The sequence below is a fragment of the Ictidomys tridecemlineatus genome, chromosome 9, assembly GCF_052094955.1.
Source record: "Ictidomys tridecemlineatus isolate mIctTri1 chromosome 9, mIctTri1.hap1, whole genome shotgun sequence".
In the NCBI taxonomy this organism is placed as follows: Eukaryota; Metazoa; Chordata; class Mammalia; order Rodentia; family Sciuridae; genus Ictidomys; species Ictidomys tridecemlineatus.
Genome location: NC_135485.1, coordinates 112,961,885 through 112,986,275, shown reverse-complemented (window position 1 = coordinate 112,986,275; position 24,391 = coordinate 112,961,885). Strand labels below are relative to the sequence as shown.

Here is a 24,391-nt window from a genome sequence, read left to right as displayed (position 1 = left end):
TGGAAGAGAGATAGCAGGATTTGAGTATGAGAGGCTGAGTTGGACACAAATAGTAAATATTGACCCTTGGAGGTAAACTTGGGAGGAATCCATGTGGTCTGAATTTTAGAGAGCAACTTTGAAGGACATCAAGTTTAAAAGATTCTGAGGAAAGCAAGAACAAGTTTGTAGTTATTGTAGAGATCCAAGCAGGAGTTAATGGAGAATTAACTAAGGCATTGGAGAAAAGAGAGATTTAGGGGGTGAACCAACAGAACTTGATAACTTCTTAAATTTGGGATGAAAGGAGTGATTGGATAGATAATGGTGACAACCAATAGAGCATAAAAGTTTATACTTGCCTTCTCTCTCTCCCTCTTTCTTTCTTTCTATACTGAGATCAAACCCAGGGCCTCACGCATGCTAGACAAAAGCTCTGCTTCTGAGCTACATCCTCAATCCTTTTTATTTTACTTTCATGCAGGATCTCACTACATTGCCCAGGCTGGCCTTGAACTTGTGATCCTTATGCTTCAGCCTTTTGAGTAGCTGGTATTACAAGGAGACTTTTGAGCCAGCATTGGCTTACATTCAAGGCAGCATCGGTTGGATTCTGAAGGTCCAGGAAAATAATAGCTAATTCATGCATAGCTGCATAGCTCTTCCAAAAACAATCAAGCATTGTTTCAATTAGAGAAGTGGATTAACTCAAGATTAATTCAGGGAAGCCTCACCATGACCCTATAAGGTAAGCAAGATTATATCCCCGTTTTACACATGAGAAGATCAGTTCTGTAAACTGAGAGCTAACTTTGCTTGCCCAAGACCATTCAGTCTTTAAGTAGTGCAGTCGGGTTTTTAATAGTCTGTGTTAATACCGTTGTGCCCTTTTATCTGTGGGGGATATCTGCCAAAACCTCCAGTGGATGCCTACAACAGTGGATAGTACCAACTCTATAGATGCTACTTTTTTCCTACATATATATGCCTAACATAAAATTTATTTTATAAATTAACCACAGTAAGATGAACAACTAAAAATAAAACAAAATAATTATAATAACATGATTAAAGTTTGCCATCACTACCCTTATGCATTGAGACCAGTATTAAGTTGAATCACTATGATACTGGCAGAGCGTATCTGATAACGTAGGTGGCTACTGAGTGACTTAAGGGATAGGAAGAGTATACAAAGTGGAAACACTAGACAAAGATAATTCATGTGCTGGGTGGGATAAAGCAGGATGGTGCAGCTTTCATCACACTACTAAGAAGGGCACATGATTTAAAACATATTAATTGTTTATTTCTGGAATTTTCCATTTAATATTTTTGAACCACAGAAAAAGAATAGTTAACTCTGTGCAGCTTTGAATAACTGAAATTGTGGAAAGCAATACTCCAGGTAAGGGGGACTACTGTACAATTTTGTTACCGAGGGCTTGGGACTGGGGTGGAATGCTGTTCTAGGGTAGGGTGGAGGATTGTAGCGCATCACATGTCACATGAGAAACTTTCATACAAATCCCCTCATCACTTAGACCCAGGTCCTTCTGCTTACTCTCAAAAGCCAATGCTTGGGACACAAGAGTTGGTAGCAAGGAAAGCAGGTTTATTTAATGGACTGTCGCCTTTAGAAGATGGGGCAAGGGCTATTGTCTTCAAAACAAAGACCATCTTGAGAACTCAAATACGTGAAAGTGCTTTTATATCAGGGGAAATAGGAGGAAGAGGGCAGTGGTGAAGAAGACCACATGATGAGTCATACATCCAGGCTTGATAAACATCTCTGCCACTCAAGGAATATATATGTATTTTTTTTCTTTTTTGCCAGAATATCCTTGCAATGATTATTGACCTTCATCTCCTAGGCCAGTCCCTGTCATTTTTTAATAAACATGATTTCTCTGTAAATCTAACATTATCTATACTTCTGTTTTTACTTATAAAGTTTTAGTACTGGGTATTGAGCCCACAGGTGCTTCACCACTGAGGTACACCCCTAGTCCTTTTTATTTTTTATTTTGAGGCAGGGACTCACTAAGTTGATGAGGGTTTGCTACATTGCTGAGGCTGGCCTTGAACTTGTGATCCTTCTGCCTCCTGTATCACTGGCGTTATACGTTTGTGCCCAGCTTCTATGGCTTTAAGTTAAAGAAGAGGATCGCAAATTGCAAACTTTGTGTTAGGTGATGCACATTTTAGTGATATCTGAAAGCCATCAGATAACATTCTGGAAATGTAGAGAGAAGTTACTGATTAGTAAGTTTTATGACTGATGGTTTCTTAGTTTCATTTCCCGGGAATGGTTAACCTTGCAGTTTAAGATACGGAACAATGGAGAAGAACAAAAGGCAACTTTTGTTGGAGAACCATTTTAACCCATTAGCTGGCTTCGATCAGCAGCAGCAAAGTTGGTGGGAGACATATAATAAATTTCTCAGCTGGTGACCTCCAAAATTAATGATTTTTAGAGTCAACTAAAAGCAAATGAAGCTGGCTGGTTTTTTCAGGGTTTTCCTTGGTTACACTCACTCTGGTTGCTAACAGAAGCTCCTGAGGGTTGCTGCTATTGTGCTACTCTCATTGAGAGCTGCCTCCCTCTGCCTGTCAGTCTCTGTTCCACTTGTAGCTAAAAGAATGTGATCCTCCTGGTTTACTGTCCTCTTAGAAGTGAAGTTCCTTCTAGATCAGATTGCTTTTTCTGGAGAGAAGCAAGCCCTGCTTTGATTTCAGAGAAAGGTGAGAGGAAGAACAGAAGTCTGGGAATATGAAGGACTGAGATGTTTGTTTGATTTGGCTCTACAAGTTAAGAAGAGAAACCACAGGGAGGGGAAAGAAAGAGGAGGTTTAAAATTCTTCTTTTGCCAATTGTTTTGTTTCAGAAATTTCACAGGAATTTTCAAACAGCATCTCCATGGCTATTAATTCTAAGTATTTTTGGAAAGCAGCCTTGTAAACAGCTAAGTATTTTTTCTAAATGACTTTGAATAAAATTAATCATGAATCATTGGCCAAAGTCTTGAGTCTTTTTATTTTTTGATAGAATTTGTTCTGAAAACAGCATTTGATAATATTCTGAAACATCATTTTCTCCAGTTTAAAGACCCATTTAGGAAAACATATATCTACAAAAAAATTATGACCACATGTATATAAATGTAAGTACATATTTTTTTCATTATGAGAATGCAAGTAACATAAAACACAGAAGCTTAAATTTTCATCTATTATATATAAGTACTATGAACATTTTTGATGTATTCCCTACCAGATTTTCCTCCTTTTTTAATATTGTATTTTCTTTATTTTATAATTTTAATTATTGCTGTTCCAATTTCAAACACAGCTATTTCTCCCACGTGTTGTATAACCTGCTGCTTTTTGAAAAAAATCTTTGTTTCCTAGGCATCATGGTGCATACCCATAATCCCAGCAACACAGGAGGCTGAGGCAGGAGAATTGTTAATTCAAGTCCAGCCTCAGCAAACTGTGAGGCCCTAAGCAACTCAGTGAGACCCTGTCTCAAAATAAAAAGGGCTGGGGATGTGTCTCAGTGGTAGAACACCCCTAGGTTCAATCCCAGTACACCTCAAAATTATTTTAAAAATAGAAAATTTTTGTTTAAGTAACTATAAAAATAACATACTCTCATTGTTTTAAAAATAAAAAAGTGTGGCAGTAAAAATATACATAAAGTCAAAAATATACATTTTCTTCAGGATAGAGTTTTCTCAAAGAATTCTAAAAAGCCAAGCATGGTATCATGCACTTAATTCCAGCTACCTGGGGAGGCTGAGGCAGGAAGATATCCTGGGTGCAGGAGTATGAAGCCATACTATACAACATAGAGAGACCCCCATCTCAACAAGAAATATTTTAAAATTTAAAAAAAAATCAAATAAAAATAGAGACAGGATACATACTGATCCATTTCAAGAGAGGTTACAATCAATGGAGTTTGGAATTCTTGGTGAAGGTTATTTTACCTACCCACCCTGTGTCTTTCAGGCAAAGGTGTTTAAGGGGTGGCTCCATCAAATGTCACCTGTGGGTAGAAGTCCTCGTGCTATGATTTCAGAGATGAGTGATATTGGACAGGACTCATTTTTCTACTCATCAACCATTCTGCTTGAAATTACAGGAATTTGTTTGCCACTCAGTCAAAAGATGCTTCAGCTGGGCATGGCAGCACACGTGTATAATACCAGCGACTCAGGAGGCTGAGACAGGAGGATCACAACTTGGAGGTCAACCAGGGCACTTTAGTGAGACCCTGTCCCAAAGTTTTAAAATAAAATAAAAAGGGTGGGGATGTAGTTCCATGGCAGAGTGCTCCTGGGTCCAGTTCCCAGTACCACCAAAAAAAAAAAAAAGAAAAAGAAAAAGAAAAAAATTAATTTAATTAAAATAAAATTAAAAGGTGCTTCCATCTTACTTCCTTAAGTTCAAATCCCCATCTTAATTAGTCAGGTCCATTTCTTCAGTGCATTGTTGGACAAGGATGTGTTGGTGTAAGAGATACTATAGGAATGGTTTGGAAATATAGGAAAGAACCTGAAACACATCCAGCTGGGGATGTTGAAAGAAATCAGGGTATTCTTCTGGGAACTGGGTGCCTGGAGCTGGGTGTATGGGAGTGGTTGGCAGATAGGAAGGTTATAGAGGAGGGAGCAGTGCAACTCTGTGTAGGAGGTACATTTCTGTAAGATAAACTGGGAAAAGGCAGATTTTGTTTTCTTTCTAATTCTTCCCACCGTTAACTCGGTGCTATATGGAGCACAGTGCACAAATCACCCAGGAGGAGCTGGGAGAGCACTCGGTGGTGGTGGAGGGCTGCCAAGCATGCACAGGGTTCAGTCCCAGTGCCACAGACACACACACTCACAAATCCATGAGTGTGGTTGGCATTCAGCAAGTTCACCTGGATAAAGTCACAGTTCTGACAATATTAAAACTATTCTACTAGCAACACAGCTTCTCCCAGAGGCTTTCGCTCTCTCTCTTTTCCTGCCCTGGCTGCCCTGCTGGATGGAGACCCCTGAATCTCCTGTGATTTTTCAGGAAAGAAGTTTAACAGCTGGCAGAGCAAGGAAGCCCCCACACCCTTTCTGACGACTGTCCAAAGTCGTGATCAAGATGCGCATGTCATTCCTGCTGATGAAGACCTGGACCACTTGCCATGTCTTAAATGGCAACTGTCAAAGTTGTGAAGATCCCAGCTTCCAGATCTTCCAGACACAAAGCAGGTTTTTACAATATAGATAGAATCCATCCACATGTTGGTCTTCACTTTCTTTTTAAAAAAAAATTGCGGCAAAATGTATATTAATTTTTTGCCATTGAAACCTTTTTTTCTTTTCCTTTTTTTTTTCTTATGTGTGTGTGTGTGTGTGTGTGTGTGTGTGTGTGTGTGTGTGTGTAGGAGGGAATAGAACCCAGGACCTTATTCATGCTAAGCATGCACTCTACCACTGAGCTGCATTTCTAGCCTCTAGCCCCTACCATTATAATGATTTTTTTTTTCTATTGAGGATTGAAGCCAGGGGCACTCTACCACTGAATCATATCTCCAACCCTTTTATTTTATTTTATTTTATTTTGAGAGAGTCTCACTAAATTGTCCAGGCTGCACTCAAACTTGAGATCCTCCTGCCTCAGCTCATGAGTCGCTGGGATTATAGGTGTGCACCACCATGCCTGGCTATGTTTTCTTTTAATCTCTGTGTATTGAATAACTGTTTTCATTTGATTTTGTGTTTTAGCAGAATCAGCATTTATTTCTACTCAGTTGTTTTTACTTCTTATTTAATTTTTACATTTATTTATTTTTTAAAATTATTATTTCCTTGAGGGAACTACTTCGTCCTAGTATACTACTATGTGATTCATATGGAGAAAAATCTACTCCCTGGCTCATGAAGCAAAAAATGCTATTCAGGACATCCCTAGAAGAACAACAGGTTCTCCTGGCCACAGTGATTGGCTTGGAGGTATACATACAATCCAAGCTGAAACAGAGGGCCCTGGAGTAAGCTCATTCTGTTGGTGTTGCTATACTGAAGTCATATAGTTTGAAGCCACCACATAGATGCCTGAGAGAGAAACCAGCACAGAAGATAGTAGAGCAGGGACAGATGTGAGAAAAACAGTGTCCTACTGACATCATTTGAGTGCCTGGATCAAGCTTTACCTGAAGTTTATTTCTTGAACATTCATATACTGAGGCAATCTATCCTCTTTCTAATTTAAACCAAATTGAATTGACTTTCTTTCATTTACAACAGGAATCCTGACATTTAAGTTTAGTTTTGTTTTCAACAGTTCTGGGGATGAAACCCAGGAGCACTTTACCACTGAGCAACATTCTCAGCCCTTTTTTATTTTTTATTGTGGGACAGGTTCTTGCTATTGCCAGTGCTGGCCTGCAGCTTGCCATCTTCCTGATTCAGCCTCACGAGTAGCAGGGATGACAGGTGTGCACCACCGGGCCTGGCCTGACGCACATCTTTCCTGTAGTCCTTTACTACCTGGCACTATGAGTGAACAACTTAGCATCTCCGGCTTTCCCTAGCTCTATGCCAGTGCTAAATGTGGTTTCCTAATTATGGCTCTGGCCTGTTCGGATGTCTCTATTTCACCACAAACTTGTGCAGTAGTATAATTTAAATCTGTTGGAATAGCCTATATATTGGGGCTGGGGATGTGGCTCAAGCAGTAGCGTGCTCGCCTGGCATGCGTGTGGCCCCGGTTCGATCCTCAGCACCACATACAAACAAATGTGGTGTCCACTGAAAAACTAAAACATAAGTATTAAAATTCTCTCTCTCTGTCTCCTCTCTCTCTCCAAAAAAAAAGGAATAGCCTATATACAGATGTGTGTGTGAAATGAGTGATAGACTAACTAGATAAGGACAGTCTAGTTGACATCTTTCCTGGGAGAATTCCTGGCTTCCATATTTCCCTCAACTCCAAGTTAAGCGGTTCTTGCATAGTCTCCTCTGCCCACCCTGACTCTAGCCACTTCTTCACTTGACCGTTTTTGCTCATCAGCTGTCTGTCCCACATGGGGTTCCCTTTGTCTTTTCTTCTTTTTTGATCTTGGCTAGTGATCTACACTTGACATACAATCACTGAATAAATGTGAATGACAAATAATGATGATGATGACCTACATGAGGGAGAACTGTTCTCTTTTCCCCTGCCTTCTCCTAAAAAGGCTGCAGGAAATCAGTCATGATATTCTCACATTCTACTGGCTGACCTAGAGGCCTTCTCCACAAGCCACACTGAGAGATGGATATTGACAACAGCATATTCAAAAGCTAGTAAGCAGTTGTGATGTGAAAACATGATAAAGGAAGATTAATTGAAGGGACCAGAATGTTTAGCTTGAAAAAATAACTATCTGGGGCAGAGAATAGTATTTCCTCAAATGGTAGACAGGAGCCAGGGCCAATAAATTCAGGCTGAAGTGTTTTTTTTGTTTTGTTTTGTTTTGTTTTTCAATACTAGTAATCAAACCCAGAGGGTTCTACACTGCAACCCAAGACCTTTTTTTTTAAATTGTCCTGAGATGACAGGTCTCATTAAATTGTCCAGGTTTATTTCAAACTTGCTATTCTTCTTGCCTCGGCCTCCTGAGTCACTGGGATTACAGGTGTGCACCACCTTAGGCTAAAGTTCTCCTGGTAATAGAAAACTCTAATAATGAGGGCTGGAAAAGATAAAATAAGAAGCCTCTGTACTCCCTGAGGTTTCTACACCTATTTGTCTTCAGCCACCTTGAGAATGTTAAGTTTTAGAAGCTTTAAAAGCATTCTAAGAATCATAGAATTTTGAAAAGAATTTTAAAATATTCCATGGAGCCAGTGTCTCGTTTCATAAGGCAGATGAAGAGTCCCACCTACATCTTGCTCCAGTGCTATGCTAATAGACAAGGCCACTGTGCAGCCTGAGGTGTGGCTTGACTATAGTTAAAATGGGCTCAGAAATATGAAATCTCATATCCACTACATGCCCTGCATTCTGTACGAACCCAACCTTAGGGCTTTATCAGTGTAACCTTTGCTCAAGTATGTGTGGGTGTTTGTGGTGTATGTGTGTTTGTAAAATTTTCGTTTGTTGTTTTTAGATGGCTGATTAGTTAATGATGCAGCCTTTTATATTCTACAAAAGGCTTTTATATTCTACAAAAGGTAGTTCAAGGGCCACCAGCCTCAGTCTTGATGACTAGCTAGAATATTTAGCAATGCATATTCCTTTGTCCCACTTAGATTTATTAAATCTGACTCTGGGAACTGGGTCCAGAAATCTACTTGTTAAGAAGCAGACTTGTATACCCAGCATGGTGGTGCACACCTATAATTCCACCAGTATAGGCAGGAGGATTACAAATTTAAAACCAGCTTCAACAACTAACTTAGTGAGGCCATAAGCAACTTAGCAAGATCCTGTCTCAAAATAAAACATAATAAGGCATGGGATGTGGCTCAGTGGTTAAGTGCGCCTGGGCTCAATCCCTGGTACCAAAAAAATAAAAGAAAAAAAGAAAAGAAAGAATATACATGGACATAAAATTTTATTTTAGTTGTTAAATTATTAAAAATATATTTAAATTGTAATTATATAGAACCACATTTTATGTAATTGATTTTTTTAAAAAATCAGGGGGAAAATTGGGTGCATGACATATTTAGTCTTCAAACTATTATTAATCTCATCAAAAATCTTATGTGATAATCATGAACAATGACAAACATGGGAAAGCATGTGATCTGCCTTTCAAACTGATAGTGATAAAATCTTACACCCACACTGGATACCAAGCCTTTGATACAGTGGGAAAATTATATGATACTTCTCATTTGACACCTATACATTACATCTCCAAATAGGCACTGTTCCAGGTCATAGAGAGCTAAGCTGTATATGAAAGTGATTCCAGAGATTCACCTTTTGTTTAATTAAGACATACTTATTCATCAAGAAGTTTCTCCAGTTGAGTAGCCTTTGGAAAAGATTGCTACCCAGAATCTGAGGTGTCATGCGTACTTTCACCAATAATGACTAACTAGAATAGTGACTACAACCTTAAAATGGACCTCAAAAGCCTGGGATTTTAAACAAAAAGCTTCCATTGAGAAGATTCTTGAGACCTAGCTTCCTTCCTTCCCTCTCTGCCACCTTCTTCTCTTTTATTTTTGTAATGCTGGGGATTGAACCCAAGCCCTCACACATAGATCGCTAAGCAAGCACTCTACCATTCTACCTAGTCCCAAGACCTAGCATTTTAAAGACGCACAGAACAGCTGGCACATCTGAATCTCAGAATTGTATTTCAGAAACAATTTCTGAGGCTGGCCTTGAACTTGTGAGTCTCCTCCCCCAGCCTCCAGGGTTACAGGCATACACCACCACACCTGGCTTAAAAATCATCAATATTATACTGCGTTGTATTGATAAAATGCAGGATGTAAGTACAGAAAAAATTATAAGCAATTTCATTTATTCAGTATACTTAGTTTTTATTTACTTATTTAGAGATGAGGGTCTCACTAAATTGCTCAGGTTGGCCTCCAACTCAAAATCCTCCTACTTCAACCTCATAAATAACAAAAATTATAGGAGTGAACCATTGCACCTGGCTCTCAATATACTTTAGATGATGTTTTTTTCATTGTTATAACATATATAAACATTCATGATTACATTAAGCATACATATGTACTTTGATGAATTTTTATTATATGTACATCCAGGCAATTTCCATCCATATCAAGGTTTAGAAAAAGTTCAGTCCTCCAAAAGGTACATTTTTATTGTATTTAAAAACTAAATCTAAACCCAGCACAATGGCACACACCTGTAATCCCAGCAACTCTGGAGGCCGAGGCAGGAGGATCGAAAGTTCAAAGCCAGCCTGAGCAACTTAGTGAGGCCCTAAGTAATTTAGTGAAACCCTGTGTCCCAAAATTTAAAAAAATAAAAAATAAAAAAGGCTGCAGATGTGGCTCAGTGGCTAAGCACCTCTGGGTTCAACCCCTAGTACCTAAAATAAAAATTAAATATAGGGGTGGAAATATAGCTCAGTGATCCCAAGCACTGCAAAAAAATAAAAATACATAAATGTAGATTAATTAAACAAGCAAACACATTTAAATACTTAATATATTAAAATAATTAAATAAAATATGATCTTACATTATAGAATACTTAGAAAATTAAGCAATAATCTGCCAGTACACACCTATAATCCCAGCTACTCAGGAGGTTGGATCAGGATGATCACAAATTCGAAGTAGGCTGGGGCAACCTAGTGAGACCCTGTCTCGAAATTAAAAATATAAATTAATTAATTTTAAAAATATATATTTTTAGTTGTAGATGGACACAATACTTTTATTTGTTTATTTATTTATTTTTTTAAATGTGGTGCTGGGAAATGAAACCCAGTGCCTCACGCATGCTAGGCAAGCACTCTACCACTGAGCCACAACCCCAGCCCTAAACTCATTTTTAAAAAGGACTGAGGTTGCGGCTTAGTGGTAGGATGCTTGCCATGAATATGCAAAACCCTAGATTCGATCTCCCGTATTGAAAAAAAAACAGAAGAAGAAAGAAAGAAAATGATATTCTGTTATGATTTAGATCTAGAAATGCCTCCTGAAAACCTCATATTTTGAAAGTATGGGGAAAGTATGGGGATCACCCCAGTGCAGCAAGATTCAGAGGTGGGGCTTTTAGGTAATGATGAGATCTGCAACCTCATCAGTGGATTACTCCATTTCATGGATTAATAATTTGAATAGACTGTGGGCAGATTGGGGGTCGCTGGAGGAAGTAGGTCACTGGCTACATGACCTTGGGGATTAGATCTTGTCTCCCTATCGCCTCCTCCTCCTCCTCTCCTCCTCCTCCTCCTCTTCCTCCTCCTCCTCTCCTTCTTCTCCTCCTTCCCTTTCTCCCCCTTCTCCTCCTTCTCTCTCTCCCTCCCCCCCCCTCTCTCTCTCTCTCCTGGCAATCATGGGGTGAACAGCTTTTTTCTGCCATCATGTTCTGCCATGAAGTTCCACCATTGCCTATGCCTAGAACAATGGAGTGAGTCCCTGACCATGGATGGAATCTCTGACACTGTGAACCCAAAATAAACTTTTCCTCCTTTAAGATATTCTTGTCAGGTATTTTGTCCACAGAGATAAAAAGCTAACACATCTTTCATTGTTTTATCACTTAATAAAACTCTTTTAATTTCTTTTTTTGGGGGGAGAGGGATACCGGGGATTGAACTCAGGGTCACTCAACCACTGAGACACATCACTAGCCCTATTTTGTATTTTATTTAGAGACAGGGTCTCACTGAGTTGCTGAGTCTGGCTTTGAACTCCTGTCTCAGCCTCCTGAGCTGCTGGGGATTGCAGGGGTGTGCCACCACACCTGGCCTATTTTAATTTCTGATCATTTCATTTGCCTTTTTCATACACCTTTTTAAAAATTAGGAATGGAGTAAAAGTACATATGAAATTTTGAATCCTGATTTTCCACCTTACGTTGTATGCATTTTATGCTGTTTCATAATTTCTTGGGTCGTTTTCTTATTTGTCTCTTTTTGTGGTGCTGGGAATTGAACCCCGAGCCCTTTGCATGCTAGACAAGTGTTCTATAACCAAGAAACACTCCTAACCCCTAATTCCTTGAATTCATAATTTTATGATCCTACAAAGATTGCCCTAAAGAAATATACTGCCATCTTCCTTACTATTTCCCTACTGTTAAGAAATGGTTTTTTCCAACATTTGCCCTTTATTATGATAAATATTTTTGTGTATTGGGATTTTTGCAGCTTAACCATGAGTTTTCCAATGTTCGTTTTACTAAAAACAAAGAAAACAAAACATGGGGGTGGGGAAAAAATAGGTCTCTAGTACCTCTGCCAAGGCATTAACTTATTTGACTTTCTATTCCGTAAATATTGGATCAAGCTGAGATGGTGGAGGATGCCTGTAATCCCAGCAATGTGGGAGGCTGAGACAGGTGGATGGCAAGTTCAAGGTAATGTGACTCAGTGGTAAAGCATCACTGGGTTAAATCTCCAATACCAAAAAATAAATAAATAAATAAGCATAGAACCATTTTTATTATCCCAGTCTAAAAGAAACCTTAAAATAACCAGATTCTTAGAACCTTAGTATGATCATTTCCATTTGTTTTAGAATTGCATTTGCTGTATTCATTGTGAACACAGAACTATTGTATAACTTCTTGAGTCAGCATCTCAGGCTTCCTATGAAACCAGTGTCATCACCCCATCCCCACTGTAGCAGCTTCTATCCACAGATTTTAGTCATTGACTTGCCCACCTTCCTCTGGGTGCTTGTCGTCCTCAATTTTCTCTCTCTAGTTCCTCCCCTCCCTTCTCCTTCTCTCTAACTCAGGAGGCTGACCCCTATGGTCAGCAATTGGCTGGTGCCCCCCAGCAAGGAGGAAGCAGCAAGAAGCAGGGATATTTATTCTGTTAAGCACATCCCTGCTGGATCACTAAAGATGGCCATGTTGTTATGGGACAGGCTATAAGGACAATAACCAAACAGACTCCATTTTACCTTGAGACTCCATGTCATGTGAGAAATGCTTCTCCCGTGGGAACACCCTGCCTCTGCACCCACCAACAGTTGCTTAGCACAGCATGTTTGGCAACACAAAATGGCAATTCTTATACAATGTGAAATTGGTTTTTTTGGGGGTCCCATTTTTCTTGGACAATGTACCCTGTCAGAGGAATGATTGTCTAGATGTTAGTAACCATTCTTTAACTTGTACTCAACTAGGGTCATTTTGACCCACTTCCCCTTCTGCTTATGATTTCAGATCTCATGATGTTTATTTATGGTTTTGAATCATAGCAACAGCCACTTATGATTCATGCGGTTTTGGACTATGAAGGTTGTACTCCAAGCCTTAGAGGGGGTCAAAGCCTGCCCCTTGGCCCTCCACCTGGTGAATCCAGAACTCCAGCTGGTGAATAAAGATGGTTACATCTCCTGCTTTAAGATCAACTTGGTGATTTATTGTAATCTCACCATAACAATGTCCCTCCATCAGTAGTCATTGCTCCTATCAAGGAAGCCCTCTCCACAGAGCTCTCTTGAGTTTCTCTTTCTGGGTCTTTTTAACCATCTCTCACCTTATCCCTTCATGCTTCCAGATAACAGCAGCCCAGGATCCGGCACCATTCCTGTGGCTTCCCATATCCTTTCCACATTTGTAAATAGTCCTTTTCATTGACCCATTTGATTACCCTAATTTGAGTGTGCCATCTTTTTCCCATGTCCTGCTGAGATGTGTCTCACTCACTCCAGATACACTTTTAATAAGTATAACTCAGACTGTCACAAAACTGGAGCAGTTACCATTTGCTTTGTTGATAATTATGGTCCAGAAAATACTGACCATGGCTCACACTGCTTACCTTTTTAGCTTTCATCTCTGTGTTGCTCAGTTATTTCACAATTCCCTTTCAGAACTGGAAAGAAACTTTACCAGAAACTTTAAATGTTCAGGCTGGGTGCAGTGGCGCACACTTTATAATCCCAGTGGCTCAGGAGGCAGAGGCAGGAGAATGGCGAGTCTAAAGCCAGTTGGCAAGTTAGCAAGGCCTTGAGCAATTTAGCAAAACCCTAACTCTAAAAAAAATACAAAAGGGAGCTGGTGATATGGTTAAGTGCCTGTGGGTTCAATTCCTGGTACAAAAAAAAGGAAATCCCCAGTGATCTATGAACTAAGAGTTTTATTTTGCTTAAGTGTAACAGTGGTTCACTTGATGCTTTGACTATTTCAAAATCCTTGTGGTTTTGAAATTTACACATTTTTTTTTCTTTTTCCCAATCTTCTTTTCCCTAACCTTCTCCTTCCTGATTTCCTCCCTGATCTTCTCCTTCCTGACTTCTCCTCTAATCTCATTTCCTCTCAATCGCCTCTATAAAAGCCCCCTGTTCCTATGGATGAGCAGAATCACAGCCTTTGGGACAGGAGTCCTCTGTGTTTCTCCTTTGCAAGCAAAGCAATAATTTTTCTTTTTCTTTTTTCTCAAAACTGTGTCCTCGTTAATGGGTTGCCATCAGGGCCAAGGATCAAGCTTTCAGCAACACAAGAAAAGCAAATAAAGTTTAGATTTTTGTCTCATAAAAATTCTCATGTTAGGGCTGGGGCTATAGCTTAGTGGCAGAGAGCTTGCCTAGCATGCATGAGGCACTGGGTTCGATCCTCAGCACCACATAAAAATAAATAAAATAAAGGTATTGTGTCCAACTACAATTAAAAAAAAACAAATATATTTTTTAAAATTCTCATGTTAAACAAATATCTATGCCAGAACTTCTTTAGTAATAGTATGAATAGATGTTAGATATGTATTTTTCCTTAGTCAATGTGCAATGTCTAGTAGACTGTGAAATTATAACTCTGGGAATTCAGCTTCGAAAACAATAATCCACCTCTCTGAGTGTTTGAGTTATTTCATATCTGTGAGATGATCTCATTGAGAAGCTAAAGTAAGTCTTCCAAGCATTTTTTTTTTCTTTTTTGGTAGTAGGAATTGAACCTACGGGTGTTTTACCACTCCAACCCTTTTTATTTTATTTTGTGAAAAGGTCTCACTAAATTTTCTAGGTTGGCTAGCCACTTGTGATCCTCCTGCCTCAGCCTCCCCAATCACGGGAATGATAGGTGTGTGCTCTTCCAAACCTTTAAAAGCATTATCTGGTAAGTCATTTTCTGAGTGTGCTTAGTTTAAGTTATAATTTCATAGGGAAAAATGTTTTTCTTAGTATTAAGGAGACATTAACTTAATTAAAGGGAAATAGAATTGCTGGATAAATTATATAGTACCTGATGAAAGAAGACAAGGTGTCCAAGGATGAACTCAATCCATTATATTATTTCCTTTATATGCTTTTTCTTCTGATTTCACTTGAACTTGCTTTGCTCTTACAGAGGGTGTGATTAGTACCCTTGAAAAACAATGAAAAAAAGAAGGGCTGAATCAAGGTCAGGGGAGTCTTGGGCTTCCTCCCAGCTATTGGGCAATCTTCTCTCCTGGCTCCACACTTTTCCTTAAGCAAGCTCTTCTATCCCCAGGTCTCCACTTACCACAGATGACTCTCCGATTTCTCTCTTTACCCATCTGAGCTGCAGACTCAAAAATGCTACTGTCTTCTTGACGTTCACCCGTGGCAAATGACCTTCCTTCTCACACCCAGGTTTGTTCCATTTTCTAGGTTTTATGCACAAAGGAATGACACCACCATTCATGCAGTGACACAAACCAGAAGCCTAAGGATCATCCTGGACACAGCCTGCCTCTCATTCCCTCACCCACTTTATCACCAAAATTTCTCTAACAGCCATTCTGTCCAACACCAGCACCAACCCTCCATTCCCACCCGCTCTCACCTCTTTCCCAGTCAACAGCAGTCAACTCTGTATTAGTCAGCTTTGAAATCATTAATTTACAAAGAGAAAAGGTTTATTTTGGCTCATGGTTCTGAAGTGCCAGTCTAAGACTGGGTTACCCCACTGTTGGAGCCTCTGCTGGAGGCACCAATTGGCAATAGCAGGGAGTGTGTGGTAAGCAAAGGTCTTGCATCAGGAGCCAGGGAATTAAAGGAAAGGAACAAAAGCCCTTTCAGAGGTACCACGCAGAGGCCTTCGGACCTCCCACAACACCCCTTCCTTCAGAAGTCCAATCATCTCCCCATTGTACTACCCGGGGACCACAACTTTAAGTAATGGGCTTATGGTGGACCCTCATCCAAACCATAGCACCTCTTAACTGGTGTCTTAGGATCCACCCTTCCCAACCTTTCTACCAGTTCTGCTGTACTCAGTTGGAGCCACTGTTTTGAAATGCAAATCCATATACACTCCTCTTGCATTTTTCCCTCAATGACTTCCTATTTACTTCTCTTATCTTTAAAGTCTTTGAACCTGACCTAAAAATCTAAACTAAACCAGGGACGGTGGCGCACACCTGTAATCACAGCAGCTCAGGAGGCTGAGACAGGAGAATCACAAGTTCAGCAACAGCGAAGTACTAAGCAACTCAGTGAGACCCAGTCTCTAAATAAAATACAAAATAGGGCTGGAGATGTGGCTCAGTGGTTGAGTGCCCCTGAGTTCAATCCTTAGTACTTTGCCCCCCAAAATCTAAACTAAGCTCCAACTAATCTTTATTTCATCTCTACTGCTTACTGGATGTATAATTTTGGATAAGTTACTTATGTATGCCTCATTTTCTCCATCTGTAAAAGGAGGATAATAATAGTATCTTCCAGTCATGAGGAGCAATGTAAAGTGCTTAGAACTTAGTTGGTAGGTGCTTAACAATATTAAGCTCTTGTTCCAATGTCTTTGCTTCCTGCATGAATCTGCCATTTCTTAAGGGGTTATGCTTCATTCTCTTTCCAGCGTTGTCCTTTAGCTTAGTGCTGATTCCTTCCATCATCAACTAGCCACTCTTCCTCCAGGAAGCCCTCCATGGTCTCTTCAACTGTACAAATACTTCTGTTACACTCTTTCACAGCATCACATACCTTTCCTTAATAACACTTATCACTGAAAGAACAACCGGACAAGGCTTGTCGTCAAAATACCTGTTTATTGAGGAACAGCTTTGCACATTTATAAAGCCAGGGGTGGTTCAACAGAGCAGGCCACGGAGTGCTTTCTGATTGGTGGGTAAGGATCATGCGGATCAGCAGGGCTCACCATTAGGCAGCTCTTCCCGCCACTGTCTCTGGGCATGGGGAAGTTAGTACCAGAAGAGAAGCGCCGGAGGCACCATCTTTGGAGCCCGCGTGACTTCCAACAATCACAGTTGTATTTTTACATTTATTTAGTTGGTCATATGATTAATGTCTCTTTCTCACAGGACATTGATCTGTCCCTGATGGCAGGGCAGGACAGATGGGATCTTTTTTCCCCCCACTTTAGCCCCTGTCTTCACCTTGTAGCTTCTTTCTTGGCACAGAAGAGGTACTCAACATTAACTGAAAGAAAATGAATCATTGTATACTGAGAGGAGTTCAAAGGGAAAGGGCCTGGGTTCCACCATGCGACCAGCGCACTGGTTTCATTAAAGAGGTTCGTGGCATAGAAGTTAACTAGTGAAATCAAAATAAAACACACAGACTCAATTACCTTTTTCTATGACCAGGCCCGAGATGGCTCTCACCTCTCTGGCTCTCACCTCGAACCACCCGGTGGGGCAGCAAGGCTTACACAGGACTAGCAGGAGAGGGAGGGAGGGAGGGAGGGGGAGGGGGAGAGGGAGAGGGAGAGGGAGAGGGAGAGAGAGAGAGAGAGAGAGAGAGAGAGAGAGAGAGAGAGAGAGCGAGCATGCCAGGGAGTGGCCTTTTATTGGGGAGCAAGAAATTCAGGGGAAAATTCCATCCAATGAAGGTTGAAGGAGGCAACATTCCAAGGTCAGGGTCAGTGATTGGCCTCAGGGTCAGTGGTCAGTCACACCCCCACACGGACAGGCTCTCCTCGCACTTGAAGAGGGTGGGGAAAGCTCCGACACAGTTTGGCCAGAGCGCCTCACACCCAATCCGGGAGGTGCCCATTCACGTACCAGAATGGCTTCCCACATCTGGGCACATAGCACATGCCAGAAATCCTAGCAACTAGGGAAAGTGAGGAAAGAGGATTTCAAGTTCAAGGCCAGCCTGGGAAACATAGTGAGACCTTGTCTCAAGATGAAAAAATCCAAAGCCGTGGCTGTGGCTCTGTAGCAGAGTCCTTGCCAATCATGTACAAGGCCCTGGGTTTAATTCCCAGTAACACAAAGGCAATGGGAACTCTCTAGCATATGGCAGGCTGCTGCCTCTCCCCTCGGCCAGACAGCAGCACTTGCCAGTTAATAAGGAAGGGTGAGAAGCCTGCCTGACAATCACCCCCTACTCAGCTATTCCAGGATGTTGATGGCTATCCCCTTCTCTAGGTGTTGGCCATCCCAGTAGACCTAAGGTTCCCCACCATGTTCCTTGGGAGGGCCTAACCTAATCATGCAAAACCATAATGTCCCCTTGAAAACTCCTCCTAGGAAAGCTGAGTCGCTGAAGTCCTGCCTTGACCAGGGCATGTCAGACAGGTTGTACTTCTGGTACCTTTGATTTCTTCTTCTCAGGACTGGGTCTAGTTTGCTCCCTTTTAACTGGCTTTTTTATGATATTACACAGATAAAATAAGAAGAAGAACAATAATAATAACAGCTAACATTTATTGGCTGTTGGTGTTTGTTATTGCCAAGCCCCCATGCAAGGTATGTCTTGGGTATTATTTCACTAATTAGAGAAAATTAGGGTAGATGTTATCATAACCTCCATTTTATCATTAAAGACACTGAGATAATATTTAGAGAGAAAGATAAAGAAATTAATATTAGGTGGCCAGTTAGCAGCAGTGCCAGATTTTGAACCCAAGGAGTATCAGACTGAAACCAGATTTGAAGTTAGGTAGTCAGTGTAGTTAGGTAAATCGGGTCTAATATCGAGTAAGATCCAAAATGGAGGCCATGTTGAGAATGAAGTCCGGGAAAAGCAGAACAACTCTTGGAATGTTAATGTCCCCAAGGCCCAGAGACCATCCCAAAGAAACATTAATGAAGATTACTTCTTTGCCCCACCTGTGCCCCACCCTTCGGGCCTTCCCACCTATATTCCATCATTGAAAGAACTATAAAAAGGGGAAACAACCGCACTTCCACGGATTTCACCTCTGGGGTCCCCTTCTTCCTCTAGGAGAAGTCTTTTCTGCTGTTCTTTAATAAACTTCTAATTTCTAGTCTGACCTTGCCTCAGCGTGCTTCTCTGGTGTTATACTTCAACATTGGGGAAGCAAGGACTCCTCTCTGGTCAACAGCGGTAACAATACCATAGCCCACCCTGCCTAGTTATAGATAATGATGTTTTAGTGATCCTAACTCCTAAGCCCCATCCAGTGAGGCAAACTCCAAAGACATTCATATTATCTTAAGCTGCCAAATACATCATGAACACAATGACATATATTTTAGGATCAAAAGGCAAAGTTATCTAGATTCTTAATTTGCAATTGAGCATATCATGAGTGCCAGTACAATGTCAGTGCTCAATAAAATGCATTTATTTAGTGAATGAATGGATTGCACCGGTCACAACATGTGCCCTTTAATTGAATTGTGAGTATTTCCTCATACAATTTCTCCACAACAGAAGATCTTCTCCAAAAATATAGAATGAGGAATTTTCTTCTTTTTCTATTTTTTTTTTTAACTTTCTTTTTTCAACACCATGGATCCAACCAAGGACCTCTCACAGGCTGGCTCCACAAGAGCTCTACCACTGCACTACACCCCCTGCCTGGGATTTCCTTCTTAATTCATTCTCCATGGCCTAGACAATCAGATTACAAATGCACGGTCTTAGCATCTGTCCATTCATTCCACTACCATTTATTCACAAGCTACAGTGTGCCCTTCCTTTGCCTTACTGGAGAAGAATCATTTTCCCTGAACCCTGTGTAGCTTGGCACCTCTTCTGTCTGCTCTCTTTTTGTAGGCAGGCCTGTCCACTTGCCCTATGAGGCACATGAGCTTCATCTGCCAATCTATCCCTAGCGATATTCCCTCTCCCACGTCTAGCCTACATTGGACTGCCTCAGGTATCTCAGCAGAGATACTACAGAAACTATGATTTTTAGATATCATTTCTCTCTGAAGTGATCTTTAATTATAATAAAAAGTTCTATGATCTACATTATGAAAAAGTATTCAGTGCATAAAATTTTTAAATGCCATATGAGTTACTAAAATGACAATTACAATAGATAATATTTAAAGAAACTATATATCAAGCAAAGAGCTAACACATTTTCATTAATATTTCAACTTTACATAAAAGGAAAATTCACAAGGGTTAGAAAGTACTTTCTTAAACTCCTTAGCTAGTAAATGACTGTCTGTAACTAAGTTTGTCTGTTTTTGCAGTATTGTGGGTTAAACCCAGGGTCTCTCACATGGTAGGCAAGCACTACCACTGAAAAACATCTGCAACCTTTTTTTATTTTATTTTAATACAGGGTCTTACTATGTTGTCCAGGCTGACCTTGAACTTGTGACCCTCCTGCCTCAGCCTCCCTAGTAGCTGGGATTAGAGGCATGTCACCATGCTCAATTCTCAGTAGTTAAATAGTGAAAAACCAGCCTCTACGTCAGAGCAAAGCCTGTCCAAGGAAGGGACATCACCTTTGTCCTTGGAAAAACTCACAGAGCACTCCTAGGCACATTGGGGGTCCCGAATTCAAGCATAACATATGGGGGCTCGTCCGGGATCCCCCTAATAAGCCGACCCAGACACCCTGATCGAGAGGTGATAAAAACCAGGCCAGTAAGTAAAGGCATTGCTGATCTGTAAGTTTCTGTACTCTGGTTGCCTGCAGGTTCTGGTTCTGTGTTGTGAGGTCGGCAAAGGTGGACGTACGGAAGGGCAGCTGATGGGGTTTATGGGAGACGTCCCCAGCCCCTTTCTGGGTTCTGAGTGGATTACCTGTAGTAAAGTATTTTGTGAAGTATTTGGTGAAGTATTTTGTAGCTGACGGATCCGAGATCCACCTGAGCCTTTAGTTTCTGGATAGCAATCCACGATGCGCTGCGAATTCTGTGGCCACGCTGCGAATTTTGTGTTATGTGTTTGTTTCTACTGTCCTGTCCGTCTCCACCCCAACACCCTGGCAAGAGAACTAATCTCCGAATCTGGGGTTGTCAGACCCAACCTGAGGGGGATGCTCCCCCAATCCATTTGCCTGAAGGGAAGGCCCCAGTTGGCTTGGGGCCAGCACCCACTTTCGGTTTTCTGACAATCTGAAAAGGGAATCTGTGTCTTTTTGTGTCTTTTTGTCTGTGTCTCTGTTAAGTGTGAGGGCATTGTTTTACTTTGGGCAGATGCAGAGTCCCAAGTTCCAATCTGCCTTAGATGTGTGGAGGTAACTTTAGCTACATGTTAGCCTAAAAATGTCCCTAGTATGCTTCTCCTGTAAGGGACCAAAAGTCAATTGAACCACCAGCTTTTCTATTCTCACCTTTTACACCCCTTTTAGCTGTGTTTTAAAGAACTTTGATAAACTTTACTCCCCTTTGTTAAGTGAGATTAGGGAAGCAATGTTTTCTTTTCTTCCCCTACTTGGCTCGCTTGAGTGCACCCACTGCAGAGGGAAATGCCTGCTGGGGATCTAAGAACTTTGATACCTTGCTTTTTCTTTTTCTCAAAACCCTGTCCTCATTATTAAATTGGCATTAATTGGCTTCCAGGACAGGAACCGAATTTTCAGTTACAAATTTTGACACCCCAGGGAGGAGCCTCCCCTCTGCTTTCTTGGGGAACCTAGCACTCTGGACAGCTGCATGCCGAGGATGTAAGATGAACTTTTGGGGAGCCGACTACTGAAAAGTTAGGAGATATGGAGAGTGCCTGGTGCCTGGGGTCAGACCGAACCAGAGGAACTAATCCTGGAAGTAAAAGGAGGGACTGAGGGACTCCCAGCAGCTGCCAAAGACATTTTGCTTTGGGGAACTTTCTCATTTCTTCCCTGCACTTTAAGGATTGCTCCATCTCTGTCTACTTAAAAAGAAGAGGACACTGAATGCAGTAAAGTCACCACACCAAGATCCTTGATTTTACATCTGTAGTTCCCCTATGTGAAAACATCTGGTCCACTCATGGGGAAATCTATGGTGCCACTGATGTAGGAGTCATAATTAAATGGGAGTTAGAAACCTGGGGAGATTTTTCTCTTATCTGGTCTGTCTGTTTTAAAGGTTATTATAGATTGATTCTTGGAGATAATCTAGGCTAAATGTGTGCCTAAAAGACAGTTTTTTATTGTAACAATCTGGTATCTGAATGAGTTTTTGAAGCATTGCATAATCTTGCAGTTAAAAATTGGGTTTAGGTAATTTGTTTAGTTTATAATTTCAGATAATTCATGCCGGAGAACTTGAACACTTAGGATAGAAAATTAAAGAACTCTACTTCCAAGTTGGCAAGTAACTCCTAATCATTTATTTTTTCATCAATCTTTGAACTGGGTAGCCTGAGAAGATTTCACTAGGTGCACCAGTGCATTAATTTGGGCAAGGATAATAAATTATGATATCTTTTCCCCTCAGTGTGTAGGATTTAGGAAAGGAAAGTGTTGGATTGGGACGTTGGTCTGGCTTATTGAAAAGACATTGAATAGCAACAGTCTTGGAAATTTTTAAAGCTTAATTTTGGATATACATGGTAGTGTATGGTTCTCTTTTGAAAATTTTTTCAGGTGATTTAATGTAACTTAATACTACTTTAGGAACTTCAGAACAAAGGAAGTAGCTTAATGATCCTGAAGGGATTTCTTCTGATGGTAGCCTTTATATTATCAAGTAAGATCCTATTTTCAGTTTTGTGTGAGCAAGTTTTTCTAGTGTAGGAAGATGTAAAGGTATGAAATTTTGTGAATTGTATCTTAAACTTGTATCATAATTTTCAACATCCAAACCTGAAAATTGTGACTTATGGTTAAAATGCCTTAGGCATGAGGCTTCTCCTCAGAATTCCAGTTTTTCTTGCTCCTTCCAGAACTCAGGCAGGATTTAAGTTGAAATGCAAATAGAAGAAGCCTGCAAGCTCAGCAGGAGACTGAGCTGAGGCTCAGGGGAAAAAAAAAGTAAAGGTGTCTTTTACCTGAACTCAAACTAGTTAAACCAAAAAGTAAATTGTGTGGTATTTACTAATAACTGGCAAGTCGTTTTTTTCTAGGACTTTTGCTTTTTCTTAATTCTGTATTTTTTTGAATTCATGATTTTGATCCTACAGACCTAAGTTTTCTAATCAGTTCTATTTTTGATCAACTATGGCATTTTTTAAACATTGCAATGGAGATTTCACCTGAGAAAAGCTACAAGGCCTTGTGTTATGTGTGCACACTTGTGTTATGTGTTGTATGTCTGTATGTGTGTATGTCATATATCATGCAATGATATGGCAATTGGCAGATATATGAGGAGCCTCATGAAATTAAAAATATGGATCCAAATATCTTTGATTCATGTGATTCAAATGGTTCAATTTAAATTTGATAAATAGATAAAAGTAAAGATGTCTTTAAAATTAAATTTATAAGTTTTTCTAGGTGTTCAAAAAAACTAATAAAATGTTGATGTCTATGAAATAATCTGCCTAAATTCAGAAATTTACAAGTATTGTTTCAAAATGTGAACAGAAGGAGGTTAACAGATGGAAAAGAGAAACTAGAAGGTTTTAGATATGGATTTAATAGAGGGAAAATGTGTTTCTGGATAAGAGAGTCTATGTGATTAAGTAAATAAGAGGGTTTAAGTAAGTGATAAAGAAGGTCTGTGTAAGTTGGTTATATATGTAAGTTTTTTGAGCAAGTAATCTTAAAGAAATTAAAAATTATACAACTATGGTTAAATAACAACCGTTATTTTTCAATATTGTAATATGTTATTTCTTTAAAAGCTACATTTGGTTAATATAAAATCATCAATTGTGGTGCTTTTAATGTGTTCATACCTTTCTGATATACAAGTCTGTAAGGTAGAAGCTTTAAAAGAGTATTATATCAAGCTGGAGTTCTAAAGTTGTATGGTAATTTTAGGCTTAAAAGAAAAACATGTTGGAGAGTTATTTATATCATTGTGTTCTATAACTGAACTTGTTATCAATAAGATATGTAAAGTTCTATGTTACTTTTTACACTGAAATACAATTTAAATGTATTTTTAAATTAATGAGAGCCTAATCTGTGTGAAGGTTTTATTGCAAAACACAAAAGTACTTTGCTACTTTGCTACAAAAGGTTAAAAGCTTTAAGCTTTTGCTTAATTTATGTTTTAGATGTGATATTATATCGTGTTAGCTAATATTCATGTGAACTTGAGCAACAATTTATGTAGGCTTTGTAAAATGATGTTTAAAAAGCAAAGATCAGGGCTGGAGATGTGGCTCAAGTGGTAGCGCGCTCGCCTGGCATGCGTGCGGCCCAGGTTCGATCCTCAGCACCACATACCAACAAAGATGTTGTGTCCGCCGAGAACTAAAAAATAAATATTAAAAAAAAAATTCTTTCTCTCTCTCTCTCTCTCTCTCTCTCTTTCAAAAAAATAAAAATAAAAAAATAAAAAGCAAAGATCAGTTTCAGAACTACAGTACTTAAGATTTATGAAGAGCCCCGCCTTACCTGAGATAAGGCTCTGTGTCCCATCTCACTACATGTAAAAATGACTATGAAAGAAGTAGGCCAGATTTCAGTACATTTAAAGTTGTGTCCAAAAGTTGGTTTTTGTCACGATTACTAGGATTTCAAACAGGGGATA

The 24,391-nt window shown here is 39.9% G+C and overlaps 1 long non-coding RNA gene across 1 annotated transcript; it reads right to left on the bottom strand.

The window, feature by feature from the left end:
- Window positions 1-3,081: 3,081 nt before the first annotated feature.
- LOC144366902 (uncharacterized) lies at window positions 3,082-15,432 on the bottom strand. The gene is made up of 3 exons (XR_013426078.1): window positions 15,130-15,432; window positions 14,869-14,990; window positions 3,082-4,320 (listed from the first exon to the last, which is right to left on the bottom strand). It is a non-coding gene; the product is annotated as an uncharacterized LOC144366902 (long non-coding RNA).
- Between the last annotated feature and the right edge of the window lie 8,959 nt (window positions 15,433-24,391).